The sequence below is a fragment of the Chrysochloris asiatica genome, unplaced genomic scaffold (assembly GCF_000296735.1).
Source record: "Chrysochloris asiatica unplaced genomic scaffold, ChrAsi1.0 scaffold00323, whole genome shotgun sequence".
Lineage (NCBI taxonomy): Eukaryota > Metazoa > Chordata > Mammalia > Afrosoricida > Chrysochloridae > Chrysochloris > Chrysochloris asiatica.
Window position 1 is genome coordinate 2,156,453 of NW_006408841.1, and position 7,359 is coordinate 2,163,811.

A 7,359-nucleotide genomic window follows, 5' to 3' on the forward strand; every position below is an offset into this window, starting at 1 on the left:
AAAAAAAAGTTACAACTGAATCAGCAGCAACCTCGTGTGTATCAGAGTAGAATTATGCCTCTTATGATTATCAGTGGCTGATTTTTTAGAAGTTGGTCACCAGGGCTTTCTTCCCAGGTGCTGCCTATGTGTAGACTTAAATTTCCAACCTTTTTCATGAAATAACCAAGAACATTAATTGTTTGTACCACCCAAGGCGATCTCAGAAGATAGTCATACTGATACAATTGAATGTTAGAGAAATAGAAAGGGGAGTCTTGGAAGATTATGAGTACCCTAGGAATTTTAAATCTCTCAGTTATAAATCTAGACTTTATTTACTAAAAATGGGAACTCAGTAGTGATTTGAAGTGGGAAATTGCACGAGCCACATTTTGCTTCCAAAGGACTGATCTTGAGGCAGGGTGCAGGAATCAAGTGAGTTTGGGCCCTTTCATTCAACTCAATGTGAGGTAAGAATGGACTCGTCAAGGTTGGCAGAGGTGAATGACATAGGATTTAATAACAGTAAGAACAGATATGAAGTAATTAGAGACTGTGTTTGTGAAATGAGAAAGAAGGAGTTATATACAACTCTGGCATTTTATGCTGGAATGATAGAAACATCGTGGCTCCACTGAGGGAAAACCAAATGTATGAAGATGATAATTGTTCATTTTAAACATTTGAGAAGTTAAAAAATATTTCCCTATGTACCTAAAAGAAATCTTCCTTTTCAAATCTAAACTGGAATTGCAAAGTAGTAACATCTTGTGATACTGTCCCATTGTTTATAAATACTAAACAAGAAAGAAAATAGAAGCACTTCATGTTTTTGTTGTCTAATCACCAATAAAACTGATTGTCAAAAAAAAATCCTTTACATAGTCAATAAATCACAGGTAAACATCTTCCTCATATTCTGTTTTCAGCCAAGACACATCTGTCATTGTCAATGATATCCCTCATTGTTTGAATCTTCCTTGAACCCTCTGACAGTCCCTGCCAATATACTGTTGCAGCCATATTAAAATTATCTAGAACAAAATTTTACTTGCATGTGATATTAATGATATTGTCTGATGATTTCTGCATTTTGTTGGGTCACTTCTCTTTGGAATGAGCATGAATTAAGGACCTCTTCTAATACTTTGACCAGATAGTTGTCTTCCAAATTTCTTGATGAATGAGTCTCTCCAGTATTACATTAGTTTGTTGAAAGATGTCTATTTGTAGTCCGTCAATTCCTAGATATTTGTTCTTTTTCTTTTTCTTTTTGAGAATCTAAACAGTGTACTTAGTGATGTGGTTGATTTAGATCCTAGTATAAGCTTTTTAATATCATTACAAATCTATAATAGTTATGCCTTACCCCATTAATGGTAGGGGTGGTGGTTGTGTGCTATGGATTCAATATAGGATTTCAGAGGCTGTAAATCTTTCTCCTGTTGAGGGATTGTTAGGTTCAAACTGTTTGTGGCTAGCAGCCCATCTCATAACCCACTATGTTACCAGGGGTCCTTTGAATAGTAATTTTTTAAAATGTTTTATTGTGAATTAAATGATAGTTTACATGGGAGAACATTAGTTTTACATTCATCCTATAGTATATTGTTTCATTGCCATGGCTACAATCCCCTCCAGGCATCATCAATCAACCAAAGGGTATATTCTACAAGCCTGCCATCCGCCCCCCCACCCCCACCCAAGGCATCAGCACACAACCCTTCTCCCTCTCTGTGTCTAAAGTCCCCAGCTGCTCCATTTCTCCACATCATCATCTCTGCCTCCATCTCAGGCATCACTGCTTCTCTGGGTAGGGTCTCACTCTCCACTCTTCTCCCTTCATGGTACCAGGGATATCCGCTCCGAGACTGCAAAATTAATCACTCCCCTCCTTGCTACAAAACGTCTACCTTTACATTTATAACCCTCACAATCAGTCTTAATAACAATTACTCACTATTGTATCACAAGAGACCTATCCACATTTCATTTCATCAGCCCTACCTAGACAGATTGGATACTACTCAGTGGAGATTCTACCTTCCTCCATGCCCTCTGGATCTAGGTTCTCTCTTGAAAGCTTATAAGCCAGTCACTTCTTGCCTTTGTAGACACCCATTTTGGGTAGCCAATGTCATGTTGCCCATCCCTGTCTACTCTGTGTATGGAGGGGGTGGGAATGATCCTTGCTATACAGATTTGTTCCCTCTTTTGAGTTATTGCATCCATAGGTGTAGGTCAAGTTCATCAAATTGTATCAGATTACTCTTTTTTTCCTCTTCTTTCTTCTTCTAGTTGAGCTCTGATCATCCAGTCATTGAAGCCAGGTCAAGTGGGTATTATCTGCAAATGTGGGTGTTCTTGTGCATATGCCCTCTCTTCTTATCAACTGGATGCTTCACTCTCTACACTCTAGTCCTCTGTGGTTATGTCACTGACTCTGGGCCAAAGAGTCCCCAGGTCTTGCCATACTGCTGGACAAACAGGTCTCCACCTGGGCCTCACAACTGGACCAAAAAATAACCTCATTACAAATGGAGAAAATATTGAAGTTTTCAAAGACTTTGCTTTGCATGAATCCACCATCAACCCTCATGGAAGTAGTAGTCAAAAACTCAAATGACTTATCGTATTAGGCAAAACTGCTACCAAGAGTTTTTTAAAGTGTCCAAGAGCTAAGACGTCAATTTGAGGTTAAAGTGCTCTTGATCCAAGCAATTTTATTTTCAGTAGCCTCATATAAAGGAGCTCTGGTAGCATAGTGGTTATGAATAGGGCTGTGAACCACAAGGTCAGCAGTTCGAAACTACCAGCTGTTCCATGGGAGAAAGATGAGGCTTTCTGCTCCTGTAAAGATGTACAAGCTTGGAAACCCTGTACAGGGTTGCTGTGAGTCAGAACTGACTCCACAGCACATAACAACAGCAACACTATACATGTGGAAAATAGACAATGAATAAGGAAGGTAGTAGAAGAATTGATGAATTTGAGTTATGGTGTTGGAGAAGAATATTAAAGGTACCATACATTGCTAAAAGAACAAACATATCTGTGTTGCAAGAAATACAACAGAATGCTTCTTAAAAGTTAGGATTGCCAGATTTTGCCTATCATACTTTAAACATATTATCCAGAATAACCAGTCCCTGGAGAAGGACATCATGCTTTGTAAATCGAAAGGAGAGAGGAAATGAGGGAGACTCCCAACAAGATGGATTGGCACAGTGGTAGCAACAATGGGCTCAAGCATAGCAGGAATTGTGAGGATGGCACAGGACTGGGCAGCATTTTGTTCTGTTATGCATTGGATAACTATTTCTCAGAACAGTCTAGATGGCACTTAACAACAACATCAGCACAATGAAAATATTACCATCAAAGTACCAATTTCATATCTAATTTGCTCCTGTTCCCCTAAGGTATCTAATTTGTAAAAACATATGTATCCTTTTACATATTTCTCTTTGCTGGGACACGGAGATCTGATCAAAGACACAAAAATCTATTGGCATAGTTGCTGTTACAGAAACCTTACCAACAAAACTCTCAGTCCTTTTGCAATGGATAGATTTTCTCTTGATTCTCTGTAAGTCATTAGATATGTCACTATCTCTTTGTGTTTTCTAAGTAGCAACTCATATTTATACATTAAATAGGTGAGAAAAATTACAGTACACATTATCTAGGTGGTGATGGTGGGGTTGTATACCACTGAGTCAATTCTGACTCATAGCAATCCTATACAGTGTTCCCAAGGCTGTAAATCATTACAAGAGCAGAAAGCATATTATCAATGCTTTTTTTGTGTGTGTGTGACTCCAATTGTATTCTTTTTTCTTTTTTGAAATGTTTTATTGTGAATTATGATAGTTTACATGAGAGAACTTTAGCTTTACATTTATTCCATCGTACATCATCTCATTGCCATGGTTTCAATACCCTCCATGCATCACCAACCCGCCCCCTACACTCCCCCCCCTCCCCCGCCCCCACAGTTCTCGGCCCACAGTACCTTTCCCTCTCTGGATCCAAAGTCCCCAGCCACTTCATCACTCCACGTCATCATCTCTGTCTCCATCTCAGGCATTTCTGTTTCTCTGGGTACGGTCCCACTCTCGGCCCCTCTCCGTTGATGGTCCCAGAGACTTCCGCTCCTAGCCTGTAGAATTAATCACTCCCTTCCTTGTTACAAAACTTCCACCTTTGCATTTCCAACCCTCATAATCTGTCCTGATAAGCATTATTCACTACAGTATCACGAGTTACACATCTGTATTTCCTTTCATCAGCTTCACCCAGATTGATTGAATGGTACCCACTGGATATTCTGCCCTCCTCCATGCTCCCTAGTAATAGGTTCCCTCTTGAAATCTTGTAAGCCAATCACTTCTTGCTTGAAAGTGAAGATACCTTAAATCACTTACTGATGAAGATCAACGGCACAGCCTTAAGTATGGGTTGCATCGCAATGTAAAGAAAAAAAATAAAATCCTCACCAATGAGCCAATGAATAACATCATGACAAATAGAGAAAAGATTGAAGTTGTCAAAGACTTCCTATTCCTTGGATCCACAATCAGTACTCATGGAAGCTGCCATCAAGAAATTAATCGACTGGCAAATTTTGCACAAGTGTTCAAGGGTAAAGCTGTCATTTTGTGTTCTAAGATGCTTGTGACCCAAGCTATTTTCAATCACCTCATATGTATGTGAAAGTTGAAGAATATATAAGGAAGACCATAGAAACATTGATGCATTTGCATTATGGTGTTGGAAGAGGAATAAAAAAAACCTGTAATGGATGGAGTACAACGAGAATGCTCCTTAAAAACCAGCTTGGCAAGACTTCATTTCTCATATTTCATACAGTATGAGGGACATTAGGAGGGACAAGTCCCTGGAGGGCATCATACTTAGTAAAGTGGAGGGTCAGTGAGAAGGAGGCAGACCCCCAACTAGATGGATTGGCACAGTGACAACAGCAGTGCATTCAAGTGTAGCAACGATTTTGATGGTACAAGACCAAGCAGTGTTTCATTCTGTTGAATCAGTTTGGAAGTGACCCACAACATCTAACAACAACAACAAATAACTTCTATGCATTCCTTATTTTGTTGATGGAATGGATGCCCTTCAGGACTTCCAGAGAACTGTTCTTATCGAAAACCTACTCAGGAATGCACATATATTGGGGACTTTTATCCCATCCAACAGCATGTGACATCACAGTTTTGACACAAAGAATGTGGGCCATTGTCCTTTTCAAGATTCCAAAAACAATCCCAGCAATATATTAAACCCATTTTCAAAGTCCTTGCTATGGCAATAAATACTTATCAGGGGAGACTTCTCTCATATCAACACTCTCCTTTGCCAAATCGTATTAAATTCCTCCTTGGTTTAGCACAATCAAGAATCAGGATTCATTTCCAAGTACACTCTTGCATCCTGTTTACACAAATTGACCCGATTTTGCATTTCCTTTAGAGTTTGGTCATTCTCCCACTAATCAGAACTAACACTTCTTTGGATGGGTTTTGCTGTTGTTTGACCTCTGAACATTTGGAGTAAATGCATGGGAAAGTTATCTAAGGACTTTTCAATGGAAACAGTTGCAGGTATATGGTGGAGGACACAAGAATATCAAGCATAAGGCATTTAAAGGCACACTTTAAATGCAGCCCAAATCCCATATCTGCATAGAAGAAATAGCACCAAGAGGAGCCCTCTTATTTTGCTAAAGGGCTCCCCTTGGTGCTATTTCCAGAACATATTGAAGAAGTTCTTCATCATGTCTTGTGGATAAAGGGACATTGTTATAGAACGAACCCTTAATAGCACAGTTAAGTGCTCAGCTACTGATGGTAACGTTAGTGGTTTAAACTCACCTAGAGGCATGGTCTTAGTTATGTCTAGTGCTGCTATCACAGAAATGCTACAAATGGCTGGCTTTAGCAAACAGAAATGTGTTTCCTCACAGTTTAAGAGGATAGAAGTCTCAACTCTGAGTGTCTGTTCTAGGGGAAGGCTTTCAGCCCTTTGCGCTTTGGCTTTTGGGCTATCTTCATGTGGCATGGCTTCTGTCTTTCCCAATCTCTGCTGGCTCATATGTTTGTTTAATCTTTTATATTTCCAAAGATTGACTCAAAACACATCCTATTAACATAACAAAGACAACACAATCCCAGTAGGATTATAACTGCAGGCATGTTTCTGTGGTTTTAAGTGTTGGTTTTGACTCATAGCGACTTTGTACAGTATTTCTGAAGAACAACTGATGGGTTTACACTGTCTGGCTGTGGCTCACAGTCCAGTGCTGATCCTACAGCACCACACCAGGAGTTGAACCACAGGCTAATGGTTAGAAATTAAAAAAGCATAATTTGGGAAGAGGTTGTTGTGTTGTTAAGTGGCGTCGAGTCAGTTCTGACCCATAGTGACTGTGTATAGGGTTTCCAAGGAGAAGCTGGTAATCACCAATCTTGCCACTCAAACCAACGTTGCAGTCCGGTGCATTACACACAGCACTACACCAGGACTTGGGTGGAAGTAGATGAACACAATTCAACACATTAACAAGCACCTTGGAAGAAAGTCCTGGTGATCTACTTCCAAAAGTTTACCGCCATAAAAACCCTACGGAGTACAATTCTGCTTCAAAACACACAGAGTCACCAAGAGTCAGAATCACTTGATGGCCCCTGGTTTTGCCAATGCTGAATTTACTAAAGGACTGAATGCAAAGGACTAAGACTCTGTATTTGACCCTATTCTAACCAATATTTTTATCACCAAGATCAAGTCGTAAGAAGAAATGACTCCAGTTATTCACATTGGCTTGAAAGGAGAAGTTACAAGTTGGATACCTGATTCATAAATCAAAACTCTCTTAGTATGCAACAATAGTGTAATTAAGTTAAGGTAAAAATAAATGTAAACCCTACATCATCAGATGCACATATAGGATGAGGGTTCTAGAATTAAGTCAAGTGGCACTAAAGAATTGTACTCTTAACATGGAATTATCAGACTGCCAGAGAGGAAAAGACAGGGCTGATGCAAGCTGTTGGCAAAGACCTTAAAGATGTGTTTCTGGTGAAGCCTTGCCAGGAACTTTAGGATACATCCTCAAGAACACATTTAAAGGTGATTTATAATTTGGTTTGTAATTTGACTAAACCTTTGAAGAATGTTAGTTATTCATACATTCAAAGAGAATGAAACCACAAAAGGTCTAGAAACCATGAAGGAAAGGGGAAAATTTAGTGTGAAAACAAAAATACTTCCAGAAGGATGTAAGAGCCGTCCTGTGAAGAAGCTACATAGCCCATGTGACTTCAGATGAGAGAACTCAGGCCTCTCTCCAGAAGTCAT